Here is a 23,409-nt window from a genome sequence, read left to right on the forward strand (position 1 = left end):
TCTCGGCATACTTAATACTACTAGCAAAAAAACTCCAAGCCTCTGCAGATAGCGCAGCACAGTCACAGCGAAAGCTGGAAGAGCGGCATTTCTAGAGCCCCTTGTAAAATATCTGGGGGCTACTAATACAAACACACTAACAAGGTTCCCACTATGCCATAAATCGTAATTTTTATGAATCTGGGATACACCCACTACGCCATTATTCGTCATTCTGTGGAGAAGCCAGGTACCCGCTACACATCTGTGAGGTGTTATGGGCACTTTGTTGATGCGGCGGCTGATGACGCTGCGAAATTATGGCTGAGCCCTTTGTAATAGGTTGGAAGCTTTAAGCGACCCACTAGTTACGTAATTCGCATTGTGTGACGCCCACTCGTTATTTCAATCTTCTGCTACGCTATATAACATATGTTAACATGAGAAAGAGAGAGGGAGAGGGAAGAACTGTATTAAGGACCTAAAGAAATGCATCGTGGAGACCTTATGCGCTTCCTTGGCAGCTAATACAAATAGACTTACGAGGAACCCACTACGCTATAAATCATCATAATTTTTGTGAAGTAGGGAAGCAGCCACTGTTCCATTTTTCGTCATTCTGCGGAGACCCGCGGTGCCAGCTAAACACCTGTAATGCATTATGTGTACCTTATTGATGCTGTGCCTGATGACGCTGGAGAATTATGGCAGAGCCCTTTGTAATGGCTTGGAAGCATTCAACATTCCATTCGTTGCGCAAATCGCGTTGTGTGACGCCTGGTTACAGAATTCGTGTTGTGAGATGCCTTTTTGTTATTTTACTCTTCTACTACGCTATAATACATAATATAATGTGGTTCCTTGACGGCAAGAAGCCTGCTCAGGGTCTTCTTGCAAAGCAGTTTCAAGCACCGGCATGGCGGCGGCGGACAACTAAACGCCAAAAACAGCCGTTGTTGTGATGTCATAAGAGCTTTCGCTGTAAAAACTTAGCCTATCAGAAAAAGCTTGGCAATGCAAGCAAAACTTAGCTAGCTCGAACACTAGCTCCATTGATGGTTTCAGTCTTTTCACAGCGAAAGCTGTTATGAGCGCATTTTTACAGCGAAAGCTGTCATGAGATCACAACAGTCGTTTTGGCGTCGTATTATCCGCCACCGCCGCCACCTGTGTCCGTAACCGCTATCTCGCAGAATAAGAAAACAAAATTAGAAAATATATCCAGATTAGAACGGGGTTCGAACCTGGGCCCTCTGCGTGGGCGCCCAGTATTCTACCACAGAGCCATGCCGGTGCTTCAAGCTCCGTTGCAAAAAGACCCTATACGCGCTTCATGTCAGGAAGGAACCATATTAGCATATGTATTATAGCGTGGTAGAAGAACAAAATAACAACCAGGCGTTACACAATGCGAATTGCGCAACGAGTAGGTCGTTGAATGCTTCCAACCCATTACAAAGGATTCAGCCATACTTCTTGATCGTCATCAGGCACAGCAGCAACAAAGTTTACATAATGCCTTACAGATGTGTAGCGGGTACCACGGTTCTCTGCAGAATAAAGAAAAATGGCATAGTGACTGGTTTTCTACTTCACAAAAGTTATGATGATTTATAGCGTAGTGGGTACCTCGCGAGTGTATTTGTATTAGCTGCCAAGGAAGCCTCCATGATTCATTTCTTTAGTGCCTTAATACAGTTCTTTCTCTCTCGCTCTCTTTTTCTCATGTTAACATATGTTATATAGCGTGGCAGAAGAGTGAAATAGCGACTAAACGTCACACAATGCGATTTACGTAGCTAGTGGGTCGTTTAAAGCGTCCAACCCATTACAAAGGGCTCAGCAATAAATCTCCATCGTCATCAACCGCCCCAACAAAAACGTGCACATAATACCTCACAGACGTGTAGCGAGTACCTCGCTTCGCCGCGAAATGACGAATAGTGGCGTAGTCTGTGCTCCCCAACTACACAAAAATTATGATTTATGGCGTAGTGGGTACCCTGCATATGTGCTTGTATTATTAGCCCCAAGAGAGCTTACAATGGACTCTAGAAATGCTGCTCTTCCAGCTTTCGCTGAGACTGTGCTGTGCCTTCCGCGCAGGCCAGGCGTTTTTGTTTTTTTTTTTGTAGCGTTTTGTAGCACTTGCCTAGCCGGAGCCGATTTCGCGTGGACGGTCATGAGCCGTGCTACGCATGCGCGAGGATCAATGATGTCACACAGCTGGGTCACCGGAGCTGGCATCTCACGCGCTCTCCGACACCGCCGCGCGCAGCTCGCCGCTGCTGGTCTGCGCGTTCGGGAGGAGTGGCGTCGTAGGCACGGCAGACACGCCGGCGCGCGCGCAGACTCCGACAACGCCGCGCGCGGCTCGCCGCTGCTGGTCTGCGCGTTCGGGAGGAGTGGCGTCGTAGGCACGGCAGACACGCCGGCGCGCGCGCGGACTCCGACAACGCCGCGCGCGGCTCGCCGCTGCTGGTCTGCGCGTTCGGGAGGAGTGGCGTCGTAGGCACGGCAGACACGCTGGCGCCGGCGCGCGCGCAGACTCCGACAACGCCGCGCGCGGCTCGCCGCTACTGGTCTGCGCCGCATTCGAGAGGAGTGACGTCGTAGCCATAGACGCAGTGGCGCCGGCGCACGCGCACCTATTCGCCTTCACTGTGCAGTCGCCGTCTGATACTGCGCTGGGGCCGCTTGATAGCGCCTCTGAATGGCGTTTGCAGGTGGGTAATGCCATGGAGAAGGAGAGCACAATTGCTGCTCGATGGCGCAGAAGAGTCGAGAAGCTTATCTCATCGGATTCCGAAGTAGTTGCCTGGAAATTAGCGGTTCAGCGTACGAAGAATGAACAGAAGAAGGCTAATAATTCTAGACAATCAGGAAAGCTAAGAATATTCAGCTGAACCTTTGCTAACGCTACGTATACCCTGGCATAGCCGAGCTAAGCCACTGCAATTTTTTTTTTATTGTTATCTGTCTAAATCCAACCAACCTTGTGTTACGAGCTTACACCTTTTCGCTGTTCTGTAACTCTTCTCACAGCCTTCTATCGTACGGCTGCATTAACGTTGATGAGTAAGCATTAACATAACTTGACCACGAGTGTAAAATAGGCGCGGTTTTTTGCCGCCATAGGATCACGTGCGCGTGGAGCAGCTAGATAAAAAAGCAATGTGAAAAGCGTCTCACTGCGTATCTGGAGCACTAAAAAAAAGTATAGCGAAATTCCCTCTGAGATGTTAGAGGAGAAACGAACAGAGGTTGCTGCGTGCAGCTGGACCTGTAGTCTGAAAATTTCGCTGCGCAGGCGTCATTATGCAATGGCATTACAGTTTTAAACACTTCAGATTATGTACACACAAGGATGGCGCAAACGTGGTTGTGTGAAAAGCTTGATAAATGATATTTACCTGCTCTTCACTATCTAATCGTAAATAATGGTTATACCAAAACCGTTATTACAGCATTATTACAGAGAGGGCACGGGGGAAGGGGTTGAAGCGCTAAAACGACGACGAGAAAAAGGGTGGTCTAACGAGAAGCGCCTGTCATTTGTCCGCACTTGTCCACGTTCTCCTTTTAGCGTTTCACCCCCCTCGTTTATAATGCTCTAACGATTTCGTGCTGCTTAACCATGTGCAAACACTTGAAGCCGCTAACCACAAACAGTTATCTGCTAAGGCGAAGGCAGGCAGTGCCCTAAATAAGTTTCAGATATAATTGAACAAACTGAGACAGGTGCCCTGAAATGAGAAAGCGTTACCCTGAAACAACAACAAAGCATCACGCCAGATTAACGTAAAAGATTTTTTTATATCATACACGTCAAACAACAAAACATTTATGTAGTTCAATTGCTGCTCTTTTATGCTAACTGTGAAAAAGACTGGCTCTTCAAGCTAACGCCATTTAAAAACCCGCCTATGTTCGTTTCAATGGAAAAATGCGTGAGCGTAACGGTGCAATGTAAAACTCAACTTCATTCATTAGCTTTTGCTTAAAGTGTTTAGCGCTCAAACTGTTTTAACTTTTGGCAGATGGGCGCTGGAAGAGGTACGCAGAGACGCTATATTCAACAAGGCCAAAAGTCACTCCTTGTTAAGCTCATCAGCTTCATTATCTCTCGTTCCTGCTCACTCAGCATCATCAAGACTTCAATGGAAAGCGCAAGCACAAAAAAAGCCGATGGTGGCACTAACTTTGGACGCTAAACTTGCGTCACATTTTTACGCTATGTCAGTAAACCGATAGAGCGCGTAATGTTTTGCTGTTATCTTCTATTTGCTCCCAGGCCACTTTTCCTCCCAATGATCCCATGGTTAGCGATGTATAATGAGTTGCAAGTAAAAAGCAGTGCGCGTGCCATGGCTAGAAAGGGAAAAAAGAAATATATTCTTACACATGGATAGCTTAGCAATAATTTAGTCTCAAAATAGGATGGCAGTGTTGAGTAAAAAGACAGCAGAGACAGGCTGAGCTCTCAAGCGCCAATTATTGATCTAAGACTCCTCAATGACATCTGATCTTTCAACTGAGCTACAAAACTCCGTTACCTTAAATTCCAGTTTTCTGGCGTTTCAAGGACAGGTTTCCTGTAATAATGTTGACTCCAGCAATACTTTTGTTTGACGAAATCTGTTCACTTATAGCCCAGATCTTATTCTCGTATTTCTCTCTACATTAAATTTGTACCCCCTTCTGTTACACACAAAAAATTACGTTAACAGTGCTCTCGATTCATGTGCATGAATCAGGCACAACAATATCAAAGAGGTACGCATTAACAATTGACCTTGTGCAGAAAGAACTGCGATGGCTGCGGATTCTTGCGCGTAGAGTTCGTGTTGAACGGAGGCACTTCTGATCAGAGTGTCGGAACGGAACGAAAACCGAAAACGAAAAACGAAAAAAAAAAAACGATATTTTTGACCGGAACGAAAACGTAACCAAAACTTTATTTATTATTTCGTTCCGGAGTGAAACCGAAATTTATCCGATCGGTTTTCGGTTCACGAGAAAATTTCGCAATCCGGAACAACTGAGCTCATGCAATGTAAGCATATCTCAGGGTATGCGCGTACCTCAGACAGGAATTCCAGAGCAAAGATATGTTGAAATTGTGCGAAAAACGAAAACAGTGGCAACAAGAGATGTTTATATTAAGCAAGTGGACTTTTGCGCGCCTGTCAATCAGGCCAAAGTGGAGAGGTCATTCTCGGCGCTGAAGTTTGTTACAGTGAAAGCTGTTATGAGATCACAACAGCCGATTTTGGCGCCATAGTTGTCCGCTGCTGCCGGTGTATGTGACCGCTATCGCGTGATATAAGAAAAAATTAAATGAGAAACAAATTTCTAGGATCCGCGCCCTCTGCGTGGCAGTCGGCCTTCCACTACAGTGTCACTCTGGTGCTTATAACTCCATCGCAAAAATACTCTATACAGGCGTCATGTCGGGCAAGGAATCTTGTTAACATATGTAAGATAGCGTGGCAGAAGAGCAAAATAACATCCAGTCATCACACAATGCTAATAGCGCAAAGAGTGGGTGGTTTAATGCTTCCAACCAGTGTTGCGGAGTTGCCACTCCTGAATTTGAATGACTCCGGAATCATTCCATATTTTCGCGACCCCTGAATGGAATGGGGACAACGCTCGGAGGAATGGAATGGGAATAGAATTAAGCACCTTTTGCACTGAATGGAATGGGAATGGAAGTGCGTCTTTTTCCGAAAATAGAGGACGTTTTCTTCTACGTGCTCTTTTTCAAACTTCAAACGTTATTGAGTCAGAGCCTCGCAAATTAACACTAAAGCAGTATTTTTAAAATAGCTTGGCTGATTACAAGCACGGTACGTTTATAAGCAACGGGCCTACTACAAACAGAGGCATAAGTTAGTGTAAAAACAAATGCATTATCCCAGCAGATACCGAAGGGAGAAACAAATTACCCCTGCGTGTTGGTTCCCATTGATACCCCCCCCCCCCCGAAAGTGGCGAATACTTCATGCACAGCCTGATCTTTATCTCACGAGCAGTTAAGTACCTGACACACGTAAATAACCTTTGCGACAAGGAAGACATTGCATACCTGCGCACAGGCGAACACAGAAAGTTCTCCTCACCCAATCCATGCTTGCGAGGCGCGCTTGACAAGCGTGAATGCTGACGGGCAGCGCGGCCCAGTGTTTGGGCCGCGCTGCTGTCAGCATAAAAAGGCGCTTTTGTCAGCATAAAAATACGCTATGTCGTCATTTTAGCATTAACAGATTTATCCTTAAACAATATCGAAACACCACCATTCGTTCAAACATGTTGACCACCAAATACTATAGGTAGCGGGAGAACTGCCCCTATGGGAATTATTAGGGTGGTTGTACTGCACGAGATATGTCACCATGCTACTATCCCTCGACCTTGATAACGTGTTTTGCGTACTTTTGCAGTTCTTAATGCATCTGATGACATCAGCTTTACGGGGCGTTCATTCTTAACTCGATAAAGCTATCAAGATGCCTTTCCTACGTTGAGGAATTACAGGAATGGAATCGAACTGCCAGGAGCGGGAATGGGCAAAGTTTTTTTTCATTCCGAGGAATTGAAAGGAACGGAATTGCGACAAGTTCTAATTCCCTGGAATGGAATTGGAATGGAATGGGGGCGCCTATTCCGCAAAACCCCTTCCCACCCACTGCAAAGTACTCAGCCATAATTCTTCATTATCAGCCACAGCACAAATTGCAGATAATGCCTTAATAATAATAATAATATATGGGGTTTAACGTCCCAAAACCACGATATGATTATGAGAGACGCCGTAGTGGAGGGCTCCGGAAATTTCGACAACCTGGGGTTCTTCAACGTGCACCTAAATCTAAGTACACGGGCCTCAAGCATTTCCGCCTCCATCGAAAATGCAGCCGCCGCGGCCGGGATTCGATTCCGCGACCTTCGGGTCAGCAGTCGAGCGCCATAACCACTAGACCACCGTGGCGGGGTGCAGATAATGCCTTACAGATGTGTAGCGGGTACCACCATTCTCCGAAGAATGACGAAAAATGGCATAGTGGGAACTTCGCTACTTCAGAAAAATAGCGACGATTTATGACGTGGGGGGTACCTTGCATGTGTACTTGTATTAGTTGCCCCAAGAGATAACAATGGGCTCTACAAAGGCCGCTCTTCTAGCTTTTGCTGTGACTGTGCTGCGTGTTTCACGCAGGCCTGGCAATCTCTTTATCAGAACAGTGGTCTCGCACATAAGAGAGTACACTCAATGACGTGCTGCTTCTGAGATCGTGCTCACTCCCTTGACACAAAGCATTAAGCCAACTAAAAAAAATTCGTATTTGTCTTGTGAGAAAATAAATACTATGACTTTGAACTGAATACTGGTTTGTGCTGGTTGGTAGGAATACGTAGTACAGTTACTTCCGCACCTCTGATGAACGCGTTTTACCCTTGCCCACTGTCTTAAGAGGAGGGCAAGTAACTACATCACAAATCCAATGTTTTTTATGATTGCCTTACCTTTTTCACACTTTATTTTCATACAAAAGAAAAAAAACCGTTACGAACCGTTACGGAACGTTTTTTTTTTTTTTTTTTTCGTTCCGGAACAGAAACGGAACGGAAGTTTTTGCGGTGGAACGAAACTAAAACCGAAACGAAAAACATTTCGTTCCGACACCCTGCTTCTAATACCACGGTGCTAGTAGTGTAGCACATGAGTCCTTAGAATAATCTTTAATTTTAACTTTATGCCATAAGTATTTAATGATACCCCAGTCCGTAACGTCCTCTGCGACCTGGCATAATCATTCCCTTGTCTACGAATTATCTGCGAAGATATCGCGATGATGTAACATTTCCAATTACATTTTGCAGGCAATCTGAAAAGGGGTTGGCGTATGACAGCAAGAATTTTCTTGGAATCCAAATAGTGGTAAGTGAGAGATCATTTATTATTCCGGCATTGAGTATTTTCAGGTATATTATGATAAGCAAAGAATGAATCTCATTTGCTAACGTTAACTTTGAAGGCAGCTATTACGATCACTTTGCAGACTCTGGAATATTAAAAATCTTGTTTTCTTTGTTTGATGGGTGATTCCTTGTTCTGACGCCTTTGGGTTGAATAAACCCGAAGTGAAATAAAGCTCTTAATGAATGGCTATTCTTCAAACATAATGAAACTATTCTTTAAGCCTTAGGAGTAAGCCTATGAAGTTTTTTTTTCTTTTCTCCAAAAAATAAAACCAAGTTGTTCAGCAGCTGTGCAATTGCGTCACCGTCATAAATTCGTTACTTAGTGCCTAAGTGAATTTTTTTCAGCGAGTTCTACTGCGATTCTACATACAAATATGATGTTAAAAGCATACAGGTACAATATTATAGGAATATCAAGATAAGGTGCTTTTAGATGCTCAGCGCTCTAAAAGAAACGGCGATTTCGTGTGTATATTTACAATAGTATCGCATGAGTAGATGGGGCTTGTATCTGCCTTCTCCTGTGTAAAAAACCTGCGGCTGGACGATCCTTAAGCACAGATATGTTTTAATTTGGATACTACGAGCTGCCGTGCAGTGACTAAAGAAAGACGCATTAATTTGCCCTATGTTCGCCAGGCCCTTAATTTGGCCATTCGCGGGGCTTACCACTGAACATCCCTAACAGTACAGTAGGAGTAACGTATGGAAATAGCAAGTAGAAGCTTAGTTAGTTAGTTAGTTAGTTAGTTAGTTAGTTAGTTAGTTAGTTAGTTAGTTAGTTAGTTAGTTAGTTAGTTAGTTAGTTAGTTAGTTAGTTAGTTAGTTAGTTAGTTAGTTAGTAGTTAGTTAGTTAGTTAGTTAGTTAGTTAGTTAGTTAGTTAGTTAGTTATTAGTTAGTTAGTTAGTAGTTAGTTAGTTTAGTTAGTTAGTTTAGTAGTGTAGTTAGTTAGTAGTAGTTAGTAGTTAGTTAGTTAGTTAGTTAGTAGTAGTTAGTTAGTAGTATTAGTTAGTTAGTTAGTTAGTAGTCGGTCGGTCGGTCGGTCGGTCGGTCGGTCGGTCGGTTTCTTTCTTTCTTTCTTTCAATCTTTCTTTCTTTCTTTCTTTCTTTCTTTCTTTCTTTCTTTCTTTCTTTCTTTTAACGCCCCTTACAAGACCTCAAGTCGAATTGAGTATAAAGGGCGCCAGATTACATAAAAAGCATACAAAAAAGAAAACGCAATGCAGCTATAATACCAGTCAATATACATCACATGAGCTACAAAAATGTATGTGGCTAAAATGAAACGAATAAAAAAGAAATATATTGCGTAAAAAAAAATAAGTACAAACGTTAATTCAAGTCTGAGAAACTATCTGTTCATCCATGTTTCGTAAGCAGAAATTATCGCGAGCAACAACCACGCCCCCTGCCACCTAAGAGAGAAATGCACATATGGAAGTTTTGGAAGGGGCTGGTGAAAAGAATGCGCTGAAAACAATGAGGCCCGTAATTGCAAGCGCATGCCTTGTTAGGCAATCAAAGATGAAAGAATGCGAGGAGCCTCCGCATTCCCGAACTTGAAGTGCAAATGCACGAAGACGCGGTCCGGCGAATATTATTTCAATAATTCAGTTCTCTTTTCTAGTCCTTTGGCTCCGTGGCTTCATCGGCACCACCTTACATGAGCAGACATTCGGGTTGCGTACCCATCATTTGTCATTTTTAATGCTAAACTGGCGTGCCTCTTATTGCTTATCTCGCGTGTGAATGAATTTCTGGAATTCCACTCGGTGAAATGGTGTGACGCAGTATCCTACGTTTGTTTACGACTTGAGAAAGTTATGCTCTCTCGCCATCCTTTATTATTTCCCTGTTACATCGAGAGCATTTCAGTGCTGTAAATAGCAATTCGAGATTTTTTGGGTGCTTCTTATTTCTGACGTCCACGCATTCAACTTGTTTTTGTTGTCTCCTCATGACAAGCAGAACGAAATACCACTTTGTTTTTGCCTTCTAATTATTCTTCTTTCCTTAGATAACCCTATTTACCAACTTGCCAGCATCCCGTGTCCCACAACATGAAGTGAAATGAACACAATTCGAATTTCGTAGGCCGCAGCATAATCGTTTTAACACTGTGTAATTAAGCAAAAAGTTACAGCGCAAAGCATTTATTGAAGCTTTGTGAACACTAAGTTTGCAAACAGTTTATAACGCCACATTTCCTGGAACAGATTCGCCTGGAACGCGAGACCATAGGCTTTTGCAAGGGCTCTCCTTAGCGTTAGCTAGAGGGACCAGCCACGTAGTCAGGGAAAGGGGCCCTAGGGCCCCATCCCCCCGGAAAGTTTGGTGAAGTAGGCGTTTTTACCAAAAATAAATAATGAAAATAGGTGTTTTCTCAAATAGTCAAGGGTTTCAGGAAGTGCCCCCTCCCCCGAAAAAAATTCCTGGCTACGGGCCTGAGAGGGACTGCCCATTTTTGTTGGGTCAGTGTGTGAAAGAAAGCACGGAGAGCACATGGACCGACATCATAAGCGATTTACGCGCACCATTCTTCAGTACACACGTGACATCCAGAGAGCAGGCGTTTGTAAGACAAATACTCGTTGTTGTTTCATCAAAGCAAATTATGGTGGTGCACTCGCGATATTCTATAAATGAAAGAAATTGATAAGCTTATCGCTTTATTCATCGCGACATTGTGCTGTGGTTTGTTACCAGCGCTTACTACCTGTATGCGCAGACTTGCAGAGTGACCATTATGAAGTCAATAACTGAGATACAGCGTGTTATATTATGATCATTGCTTCCGCTTACATACAGCCTGGGGGACACTGTTTTTTATTGAGAAAAAAAATGGCAGCGGTGGCTTTAAGGTTGAGCGTCCGCTTTCATAACGGTAGCTACCGGGTTCGATTTCCAGTGCCGACCGGGAACCCAACGGTTCTTCCTAAAGGGTAGCGGAGTATGGCGCACGGTTGTTTATAGGTACTCAGCTCAAAAGGTGGCCCATAAGGTTTTGTAAAGGTCACTGGGCACACCTTAACCCACCACAGCTGTGGGATGCAGAGATTTGCTGCCACCAGGTACCTACCGGTGAAATAGGTACAAGCGCACTTCCGGCCTTGTGCTCTACAGAACGAAGTACATGGTCGCTTAGGAGGACACCCATCCTGAGGGAAATTGGCGGCATGGGACCGCCAGGCATAAAATTAAGGTAAAATATTTTTACCTCATAGAAATATGCATGCCAAGGATAGCAATTTGAAAACGACAGTAAAGAAATCTTTCAGAATTTCTTCTGAGGCATAACACTGACTCATGTTACTAAGTATTATATTAAGTATTATTATTAAAGGCAAGTTATTTATCAAGAACACAAACAGCCCTGCAGGCTTCTTAGGCTCGCTGCTAATATGAGAAAGCAATTTCTCTGCCCTGCTTTTGTCTTGTTTGGGCACGTGTCGACATTCCAAGGAAGCCCCGGATCGAATTACCTGCTTGCATGATTACTATACTAACGAGTAAGCGAGAGAAAACGCAAGAAAAAAATTAGTGCGCAAGGAAGATTGCCGCTGCAAACTTTCATCAAGCGCATCTGCTAACAGTGCCGCGCCAGCCGACAAGGATACGGATAGGGTTTTTTTTTTTTTTTGTAATACGATAACCCCAAAGGCGTAGCGTCGACATTTTATTACCTCATGCAACAACTGCCTCTAGCCCGTCGCCTGCATCCGTTAGTAATGAAGCGTGCATGCGCTTTAACACGCGCGTAAATGCAATTAATTAGTGACAACCGAAGCCTTACTTACGAAAATAAGGCTGCAAGCGCACACAATAACTTAGTATACATCCGATTCCTGCTCTTCTGCAGTTGTCAACGAAGCTCCTCGAGAAATGTGACGTCATGACAGCTTCTTTATATTCACCTTCACCTTTTTTCCAGTATTCTTTGTTGCTATAGCTCTCGCTGCATCCGTCATTAGCGCTGCTTGAGCGGTTCATTATGGCGCGCCTTTTCTCATCAGCGCTAATTTCTCAAGCGTGTCGCCTTGGCTCGCGAAAATTCGATCTCCGCTTTCTGCACTTCCCTACTGTCTATCTGTGCAGTGAAAAACAATCATTGCACGTCATGCCAAGATGTTAAAGCTGAATTTGCATTTGAGTACGCCGGTGCCCTACACGGCCCCATTGAGCGGAGGAACTCGGAGCTACATAAGTGTGGAAAAATAATAAAGAAATATGTAGTAAATTACCTAAAGGCGTATTCTTTTATATCGGTACGTACGAAAGTTTTAGAAAGCCGCCACTATGTGTGGACAGTGGCACTAGAAAAATTGCGGTGTAACAAATCGGTCATGCGGTATATGTATTCGAGGTTTTATGCCCGCATGAATATGTGTGCCGAGATATTTGTAACATGTTATAGAAGATAGCGGCATGTTATTGAGGGTGTTAGAGAAATAGGGCAAGTTGAAGCGCGGTACGCGAGATTCACATTCGCTTACGGTTATCCGTTTATACGCTCATTGACCAATCAGAGAACCACGAAATCAAGTAGCTTGCACAGCAGAATGATGAGATATGTTGGCGATGATTCAATAAACTACATGGTCATCGGTAAAAAGTCCTATACAAGAATTAAGCGCCCGTGCAGGTCGTAGCACCTGCTTTACAAATTACTTGTTCTGTGTCGTCGTATATTTCAAAGCGCCGTGCTCTGTAATGAGCAGCAGGCAGTAAAAGCTAAATAAAAAATGACTTCTCATCTTGCGCCAAGCATCGCCCATGAAGATAATTCCTCTTTCTCGCTCTTTTTCTTTACCTCTTTCTCGTAATGACTGCGCGTGGTTCGACACGCACTAAAGTAATAGGTGAGCGGTGGCGTGAGACGTTGCAAGAACGCGGCAACGGTGTTGCAAGATATCACAGGCGTTTAATAGGCTGGGAATATATTTTTCGTTCCGACCTAGCAGGTACAAATTTAATATGTATAATACGTCGGGAACCTACTGTTCGTTTGAACTTAGATATATAGCACAAGTTTTATATATATCATCATGGCAACCGGGGCTGTTAGGCAACGTAGCTTGGGAAATCCAGGATCTTGTCGGAAGGTCAGAAGACTCGTGAATAACGGTCGCTGCTGGTCTTGCTGGGAAAATCTAGAGTAATTGTACCATCGCAGCCTCTTGCAGCACAGGTGCTAAAAAGTGGGCCTCGTGGGTTTGCATCACCTTAATATCATAGTAGTAGGCAGAGGGTCTTAAGGTCAAAGGTACTATCGCTACGACACAGCGTGAGGTACTTAAAACCGTAAAAAACGAGTTCGCAAGTCGCCGAGCGATCTCGGCCCGATCGTCATACTAAATGGCCAGACGAAACAACTCGGAAGAAAAACAAACTAATAAAAATTTATTACTGGAATAGGTCTTGTTGCTTCGGATGTAGAAATATTTTACGTAGTTTGTGAGATCACGACGCTAGATTTAAAGAAGTATTTTTGAGCAGCTCAATATTCGTAAAATTTCCTAACCTTACATAAATGAAGAAAATAACATAAACATATTGAGCCTCGGAGCCATTCCACTCAGTGAAGGTGGGTGAGTCGTGACCAGCGGAGCTCACGGGCACACTCCCGTCTCTGATTTGGTCGCCGTTCTTCATCAGCACGCTGCTCCTCGGGCAATCTCACAATGCGCGGTCGACTCATACTTGACTCATGTTGTCCTAGTATGACTACTGGCCGCGCCAACGCAGCAACTAGACAGCTGGCGGAGCGAAACACGTACGAAAGGCTTTGCGCAGCAATAAACCTAGTGGCATTGCACTGTCAGAGTACCTTTGACCGATCGACGATATCAGTTGACGACGTCATCATATGACTTCATGATTATGTCACATATTGCTGTGTTCTGTGACGCCCTGATGACGTCACTGCATGACGTCACCACTTGCTTCATTTGATGTCACGTCAATTTTCTGTTCGTGGACGGACGCCGACGGACGCCGCAAAATCAAGCAGACGGGTCATTTACAGCTCTTGTTTTAAACACTGTCCGCTGTAATAAATACTTCTTTTAAGAGAGCGAGGCAAAAAAAGAAGGTGAGGAGCAGAGATGTTCACCAAAGTTTTTTTGCTACTATGCAATGGGGGATGAGGTAAGGGCAGAAGGAAGAAAATGAGAGAAACGAAAACGTACAACACACATGACAGCCTTTCAATGAAACATCTCACTCAGTTGGCGTACCATATCGTTGTTTTTCCTGCGCGAATCATATATGATTTACAATGAAGCGCTGTCTTCAGGGAGCACAATGCGTGCGTAACAACTGCAAAATTAATGCCGACTTTATTGAACTATTAGGCATGGATCAATTGTCCGTCATAAGTTTAAGTGTTTTGCACTTTTCCTTAACTTTCTCCTTGTTCTATCTAGTCTCTTTCTCAAGTTAACCTTCGAGGTAACGTACTCCGCTTTTTATTACCCATATGGACACGCCAGGGGCATTCTGGCCGTCACCGTGGCGTTGCTTGTAAAGTCTAAAGGTGACAACATCGCTCCGGGCGTCGTGTGTTCTATACGCAAGTGATAGCGTGCCAGAGCAGCCGACCATCGCGACTCAAGCGGAGATGAAAGGCACCGGCCGTCCTTCGTCGTGTCAAAGGCCACTGGGGAAGGGGAGGGGGGTCATCTCACCCACTCAGAGTCATCATCACGTGGTCGCAGGATCGTCTCATCCACCCATTATATGCCGTGATCTCGTCAAAACACACAGAAAGAAGCCTGCATGGTGCAGTATGGTATGTGCGCTCAAAGCTTAACAAGCGAACTAGCTAGCACAGGACGTAGCCGAATAGGTCGTTCACCCTCGGTGACGAATGCTAAACATTCTTGACTTGGGTAGATTACATGCGCGCGCATAATGTTTCAGCTCCTATACACGATAGCTATGTGCATTGCTTGCCGCTCCCGCCGATGCGAGTGCTTAAGTACGCAGTGGACACTGAGATCCAAGATCTCCATGTGCGGCAAAGCGAAATTCAATCGAACTAACCGTATCGTTAACCAGGCCACGCCGACAGTGCACCGTGCGTGACCAGCGCGCTAACTGGTCACTGAACTCATCAGGAGTCCCCGTTGCGGTTTGTATAGAAATGAGCGGGCAAACGGGCTGTGGTCCGAGCCCCGGGTTCTTTCGAACAGTGGCATTCCAATGCGTATAGCGACACATACTGGATTGGTCTTGGGGATCATTCCCGTGTGATGAGCACTACCTGGCTCCAGCAACACTTTTCGAAGTTGATGCTGCAAGGCGCGAACTATTTTTCCCGTACTACCAAAACATGTGTAGTTGCACAATACGCTAGCATGACACTTGGGCATGGAGGCATGACAAAATGCGCTGCTTAGCTAACACTTCACAATTCCAAGGACCACCAGTAAGAGGCAATAATGAAATTAATAGCAAAACGTTATGTGAAGAAGAACTGGGTTCATTTTAAAGGTAAACTTTTGATAGCACTCTGTCTGGTTGGGAATGAACTTCTGCTTGAAATAGAGGCACACTAGCCAAGGTGTTGAGTAAAATGTTAAGGCTTCTTTACTCTACAAGAAGGAAAAAAAAAACAACCTTTCGGATCCAACGCGAACCCTCGTACTTGTAAAGTAAATAAGTTTTTACTTTTTACTCACAACCTTGGTTGGTGCCCTTCTGTTTCGACGACGAGCTCTTTTTCAGTTTTGCTTCGCTATCATAAAATACCGATGGTTTTCCAGTGCATCGCGTGAAATTAAATAATTACTCTTATAGATAGCAACACACTTAAATGTATATCAAAACAATCTGGGGCCATAAAAGCTGTGTGCTCGGTGTTCTGTAAACATGAAATCTGGCGGGAGAACCTAAGATACGCTCCGTTCTGTGACAATTTTATTCAAGGAAAGCTGCTTAAAAAGATGCCAAGAAAGACGGAAAAGAAAGAAAACGCGGACTTTACTTTCACCCCTCGTTCTATGTAAAGAAGAAAACTGGACGTGCTTCTGTATGGGACAGATTTCTTTCATTCTTTTTTCCCTCTCCCTGCCTTTAAGGGACGTCGCACCATATAAGGCCCTCATCTTGCGGCCGCCGTTTCGAAACAACGCGCCTCGTTCATGGACGCTGTCGGCCACAGCTGATCGCTTCAATAACGGCGATACCATGGCAACAAATGCACCCGCAGGGTTTGCCACACAACGGTCCTCTTTCTTCCCACTTTAAACTCCTCACCCTTCGTTGTCTAGACATCCCCGCTCTGTCTGTTTTCCTTCCGAGCTTTCATCTTCGTAAGTGGGGCGACCTAAATCGATACCGTAGCTCGCATTTTTATAACGCACGCCTGTCCCAGTCACCTGATGCAATGGTGCCATATTTCCGGAAACGCAGCTCCGCGAGAGCATTTCTGGATGGTCCAAGAATTGCGTCTCCGCAAAGGCTAGGCATGGCGTTCCCTTCTATAATCTTGAGTAGCTGTATCTTCGAAGGCGGCGGATGACAACCTGATTGAAAGAAAGAAAGAAAGAAAGAAAGAAAGAAAGAAAGAAAGAAAGAAAGAAAGAAAGAAAGAAAGAAAGAAAGAAAGAAGAAAGAAGAAAGAAGAAAGAAAGAAAGAAAGAAAGAAAGAAAGAAAGAAAGAAAGAAAGAAAGAAAGAAAGAAAGAAAGAAAGAAAGAAAGAAAGAAAGAAAGAAAGAAAGAAAGAAAGAACGTGAAGTTTGAAAACCGCCAAATAACTTAAAAAGAAAATTGGGGAATTTAAGTAATGTACTGCAGCAGCTGCTCCATACATTTGTTTTTATTTTTTAAATCGGGTGCTGGTGAGTTTGCTCAGCATCAAGCTTGCGCTTGCGTCTCGAGTGCTTCGTGGTTCTTGCTTAAGCCATTCAGTATAAAAATAATGGCTCACTGCAATAGCTCGGTGTCATTTACCGTTTTTCTACACGACTAGTTACTCAATGACCGAAACTCTATATTTGTTTCGCTGAAGCTAAGTTTCGAGGAATCCTGTTACCAAGAAAGAGCAGACAAGAGGATCACTTGCCTTTTTTTAAATAAAGTTTCAGGATCAGAAAATATAAAATACAGGATTGATTAAAGGCCTCCTCGAGCAAAGAAATGAGAGATTGACAGCAATGCACTGTCAACAAGAAAAACTTCGTCTTTTATTCTCCCTCTAGACGTTAAAGAACAGGGCTTATATGCTAGCAACCTCTCTGCTTTTCCTTCTTTCACTGTTTATCTCTCTGCCTCCATCACTCTCGCCAAGAAGCGTAAAAATGTGAGCTGAAGGCACGCGCAGCTCACCACCACACCACAGAAGTACCCAGGAGCCCTACTTTAAATAACATAAAAAGTTTTACAATGATAGCTGTTATGAGCCTACAACAACAGCTGATTTTCGTGACGTAGTTCTTGAGTGTTAGAGTGGGAATCGAACCCAGGCTTTCTGCGTGGCAGTCGAGTATTCTGCCTCAGTGCCACGCCGGTGCATAAACTTCATCGCAAAAAACATGGTTGATCCCTCCGTCATAGGAATCGGTATAACACGAAAATAAAACGTGTTCTTACAGAAGTCGTTGAATTTTTACTGTACATTGATATAGGGGAGCTTTCTCAATGTCTATTGGTGTTTCCACCCACGTTGACGCTTGGTGTTACATCTTTATCCTGACGATCACGTTACCCGACCATCACGATCATAGGCATGCGCAGGGTTGCCCATCAGGGGGGGGGGGGCAAAAGTTCATCGCATCGCCCCCCCACCCTACTAAGTCAATGTATGGGGCAGATTTTGCGCCCCCCTCTTAGGTGATTAGGGGGGCGGCCGCCCCCCCCTGCCCCCCCCCCCCCCCTGTGCGCACGCCTATGATCACGATATCACCATTACGACCGCCCCGACTTTATCCCGACCATCATGATATCACGTGCATGATCAACGATTAAACAAATCCTTGTAGTAGTTCGAGTGGTTAACGGTGAGAGCATAATTAGAAAAAGCGTTGGGACAGTCAGAAGAGCCTCGCTGGTTGGACACAGAACTTGGGCTAAGGTCGCCATCCTGCGACATGTTAAAGAGTTATTGAACACCACGGCCGGATTAGAGGGAAACGCAACGCGCGTCGTGGCTCCCCTCTAGCCCGGCCGTGGTTCTTCTCAGGGCGAGCGTAAGCGGAGAACGCGGTGTTACAGCCAGGCGAGACAAGCGCGCATTGCAGAGCGATTTTTGGTATGGCTGGATGCTATGAGCGAGGCCGACGCTTGGGCTAAGCGCGTCACCTCGGGGTGTGTTAAGGCATTGACAAAATTGCACTTCTCTTGGAAACGCACCAAATGGGACGGACACCTAGCAATGACGCATTGCAGGAGCTAATCGCGGAGGCCACGGTCATGATGCATTACTTCGCTTTACCGCTCCCAGAGGGCGACACCACGCCGCCTACATAGAACACTGTGAGAGGAAAGTGTGAGATATAAAGGCGCATTTGTAAAGCATCCAGAGTGTGTGACCGTGGCGCAGTGAATAGCGTGCCCGGCATCTGTTGTCGCGGACCGAGAAGTCGTGGGTTCGATTCCCGTCGAGGGAACTTTTTTTTTCTTTGCCATCTGATCGTGTGCATTTTTTCAACGTCATTTCTGCGACGGATATACGTCACTGAAGTCTCACCAGAAGCTACACTATGTGAATTGCGTAGCGAGTGGGCGGTTTGGAGCTTTGCACACATTACAAAATACCCAGCCATAATTTTCATCATCATCAGCCACAGTATAAACTAAGTGTGCAGCTACGTATCTGCGCGTATTGCTTTGCACACGCGTAGTGTGTACCTCACTACTTCTCAAAACGACGAACTATGGCATCGTAGGTACTTACGTCGCAGAATGGTGATGATCATGGCCTAGTGGGCACCTCGCAAAGGTATTTTCAATATTCGCCCTGAGTGAGTTCGCAATGGGCTCTATGAATGGCGCTCCTCTAGCTTGCACGGTGACTGTGCTTCGGGTCCCGCGCAGGACTAATACTTTTTTTTCGTCTTTTACGCACACAAATGCGCTATAAAACTGATTCAAAAATGTCATGGCAGAAAAGCAAAGTTCAATGCGGGCATCTTTTGGGGCAATGTTATTTTGAAGCTGTAGATGCCTTGCAGCTGGTAGAGGCCTATAAATAAATATTAGGCTGTCCGAGAAACGAGATGTTCAGCGAAACTTTCCGAGAACGAATCACGGGAACCGCTGCTGACAAAGTGGGATCACGTACTCCCATCCAGAAAGTGTTACTGATGTTTTGCAATGCCTTGCGTCACACTGGGCGCGCGTGATACCGCATACTGCAAGCTGCCTTCTCCCTACTTCTCTGTGAAAGCTAGTTTACTACTATGGCTGCACCGTGAGAAATGCGTCTGGGGTCGAGTAGCAGGAGAAGCATTTGCGAGAACAGTTTAGGTAAAATGTGGGAGTCCGAGATGAGTGGAAGGAGCGTTAGTGTGGTCCACGCGGCATGACGAAAGACGCGTCTTTCATTCCAGGCGATAGCTCGGTCCAACGATGTGCCACAGTGTAGCAGACCCCTGCCTGAAAGAAACTGCGCGTGTGTGCATGTGCGTTGCGCAAGTCAATCCACGTTTATTTTTCAACAGCTCTCCGCATATCCGTTCTTTCGCTGCGCTGAGAGCGCTGAACAATCTTCCTCAACTTCATTCTTTGGCGTAATCAGGCTACTATTCAGCTGTCATCAACAGTGCATGTAAATATTCGTAAGAAGCTGGAGGTGCATAATGAAGAGCGAAGATAACGCGGAGTGGGCTGCGCTGCCATTACCGCAACTTGAACTCTGAGCTTTAGCCAGCCAGCTCCTACAACGGCAACCTCACGATGGGATGTTAATTGTCATACGGACCGCATTCTTTACGTTCTCTGTGAGCTAACCGCAACCCACGCAATTTCAACTTGGTCCTCGGCTGAAATGGAAAGCATAGCGCTCGCCCAACTTTGTCGCTTTGCGCCGCAGTCGCTTCATGCGCTGCACGAAAGAACAAATGGCAGTGCTTGAGTTCACACCATTCTCATCACATCTCTGGTGTCTGTGTGTTGGTTGTCTTCTGTCTCCTGCACAAGCTTAGATTATACTAGACTGCCAAATATGGCCTTCGCTGCTGCGTGCATTTAGTCACCCTCCCGCAAGGCAGTAGGGACAGTCGGTGATGCAGTGAGTGGAGTTAGGGCAGCATAATTCTGTTTCCGTGCATTACAGCTCATGGGGAAAAAAAACGTACTTTTCACGTTTCGTTGAGGAACAAGCAAAAATAATACCGGGGATATTTACTGCTTCTGAGGTGATCAAATCATGGATATTGTTCATTTCATTTTGTCTTGTTTTACTTTTCACGCAGGTAAACTTTATATAAATTGCACAGATTGCTTGTTCTATAGAAGTAGGCTTGCCATATTGTGTGGCAATCCCACGAAATTGTTTCGAGTTAATTGCACACCAGTATATTTTTTTTTGTTTAAAGATATTCGTCTTTTTTTAGCTTATTTAACATATGAAGGGTATGCAAAACGCGCTTGTAGAATAATAAATGCGACCTTTATTCGAAAAAAGGTACAGTTTTCAGCCTCTGTTAGGGAGGGATCAACTGGGAAAAGATTTGGGTCAGGGGACATTCAATAAAAATTGGCCTGTATAGATTTTTTTTCATTTTCTGCGGCAATAAAGCAAGAGTAAGCTGCAAAACAGTGAGTTGTGTGGCTACTTGGTTCAACGTCTAGCGAATGGGACATCAGAAGCTGCTCGAAAGAAAGTACACAATGCATAACAAGCGCTCACTTGCAACTGATTTTATTCTGAAAACGCTTCCCACTATGAAAGTAACAATAATTGTTGGGTTTTTACGTCCCGAAACAACGATATCATTATGAGGCGCTCCGAAAAATTAGACCGCTTGATGTTCTTTAACGTGCACCTAAATATAAGTACACCTGCCTCTAGCATTTTTTCGTCCATCGAAATGCGGCCGCCGCGGCCGGGATTCGATCTCGCAACCTTCAGGTCAGCAATCGAGCACCATAACCAATAGACCACCGTGGTGGGTCCCACTACCAAAGTTCATGCGCAAGCACTGTCGCAGTAATTTTATTGTCACTCTATAGCGCACATAAATATTGTCATGTCACAGTGACAGGGTAGGAAAGATGACTTCTTTTAAGGGCTCGTTTTTCTTTGTAGACACAATATTATTGAGAACTAACAGACAATAATGCCAAGGAAAGTATAGGGGATGTTATTTGTAGTAATCGGGATGTAAATGTGAGAAAAGTAAAGTGGACGAAAAGATAGCCTGCCGCCGGCATGGACGGTCCCTGCCGGGGGCAGGTTATCTTTTCGTCCACTCTACTTTCTTCACATTTATATCCTCATTACTACAAATAACATTCCCTATATTTTCCTTCGCATTGTTGTTTGTTAGTTCTCATTAACATAGCGACAGGGAAGTAATATAACAAAACTAAGCGTAAGAAAGCGTTTCTATAACAAAATCAGTTGCAAGTGGGCGTCTTTCCTCTCCTCACTACCTGCTTTCAAACCACCGAGATGCCGCAACGGCATCCCGTCATTTAGGCTATTTATGTCCTCTGATGTCATGTCATATCATTTCAAGAAATGTCATTCAACTTTTTATGTACCCGATAATTTAGGCAAAATGAATAAATCAACCACGTCGGCTTCACGACGTACGCGTGATGTCACATATATCGTTATGGTAGAGTAGACATGATGACAGGCTATTCATGTCTTCACATGTCGTTCGAAATTTCTTTCAATTTTCTGACTTGGATACTTTTTCTTGTCATCGCGTCGCCACGCTGCTCTGCGCAGTTGTACTAAGCGAACGTAGCGACATGGGAAGAATCCTGCCTAAGGCATAAGGAGGCTGGGTGTGGGTTAGAGTTGGTGGGGAGGGGGGACTCCCTGCGCTCGCTTACATGCTGCCGGTCTCGTCGTTCGGACCCAGGTGAACGCTGCAGCTGTCAGCGTTTCCGACTGCTATTTGCCGGCGTCGCACGGTGGCTGCATTCCACGCTATTTTTCCGTGGTTTGAATGTCTTTCTGTACTAACTCCGTCAGCGTGCATGCGCGTTCTCCGGGGACTATGCTGCAAAACGGCTAGTATCCCGCTCGTTCTACTTGAGTTTACTCTGTCATCACGTAATATAGGAAAATAAGAGCCCTGCCCTTATTGGCTGCTTCTGCGCTGAACGTGATACCTACGTTCATGGCGCGGTGTGTATTGAGTTCTGCCGGCGTCAGCGTTGGGGGCAATCGGGTCAAGCGAGGAGAAAGCAATAGGAGGCGCTTTCTAGGCGACGACGTTGCCGTATCTGCTGCTCACTTGGGGACCACATTTCTCATTGCTGTTGCTTTTGGCGTTCTAATGGACTCTAGTGAAGCTCAAGTTTTGGCAGAGAGAGGTGTATTAGGAGATGCGACAAATAGAGGGCGTGTGAAATAAACCGATACCGTGTGTAGGGCAAAGTCACAACAAGCAATGTGCAGGTACTTTGTGATTCTAGCAGCTGCAACGGCAAGATGTGCGATGTAGAGTTTTCTCTAAACTGCTACAACGTTTCCAAATTTTCGAATATATAACCATTACATGATGGAGGAAGGCCCGAACTAAATGTGCAAGTTATTGCACTCGGCTGAGCTTTGGGTTCCCTGTGTGAGCCAAACAGCTAGCAGACATAATAGATATTCAGTAAGAAGGAAGAGGAGGCGCTCGTCTTCTTCATTATACACACCTAATGAAATCGACAGACGATTAAGCCAAGGCAAGCATAGGGCACATTATTTGTGGTTTCTTAACAGTATTGAAATGATTCTCACTTAAATTGAAAGAAATAAAAGTCGACGAAAGATCACCCGTTCCATCGGTGGGACCCGAATTCACAACCTTCGAATTGCGCGTCCGATGCTTCACCATTTGAGCTACGACGGAGGGCGCTCCCTCACTCGCCGCCTGGGCTACGAGTGGCGCTAGCTAAGACTCCCAGGCATTGAGCACACATAAATACCCTAAAAATAGTGGACGAGGACCCAAGAGGTCAAAGGACACCAGTGCGATTTCAAGTTCAATGACCGCAGTGTTCAGTTGATGTTTCAATGTGCATATCCGGGTGTGTTAGTTCCGTTTGAAGGTTAAGCTCTCCACCCCCACTATAATGTGTATGCTCTATAATATGGGGCGATGATAAAGCTGCTTAAACTCACATATATCAGCACAATGTAAATGACTATATGGGTAAGTTGTTATACGACCAAAAAAAAAAAGAAAGGCTACTATAGAATGGAAATGATATTAAGAACTTAAAAGCTAAAATAATGACGTAATTATTTGACGTAAAATTGACGTAA

Source organism: Rhipicephalus sanguineus, chromosome 5 (genome assembly GCF_013339695.2).
Source record: "Rhipicephalus sanguineus isolate Rsan-2018 chromosome 5, BIME_Rsan_1.4, whole genome shotgun sequence".
NCBI classification, from domain to species: domain Eukaryota; kingdom Metazoa; phylum Arthropoda; class Arachnida; order Ixodida; family Ixodidae; genus Rhipicephalus; species Rhipicephalus sanguineus.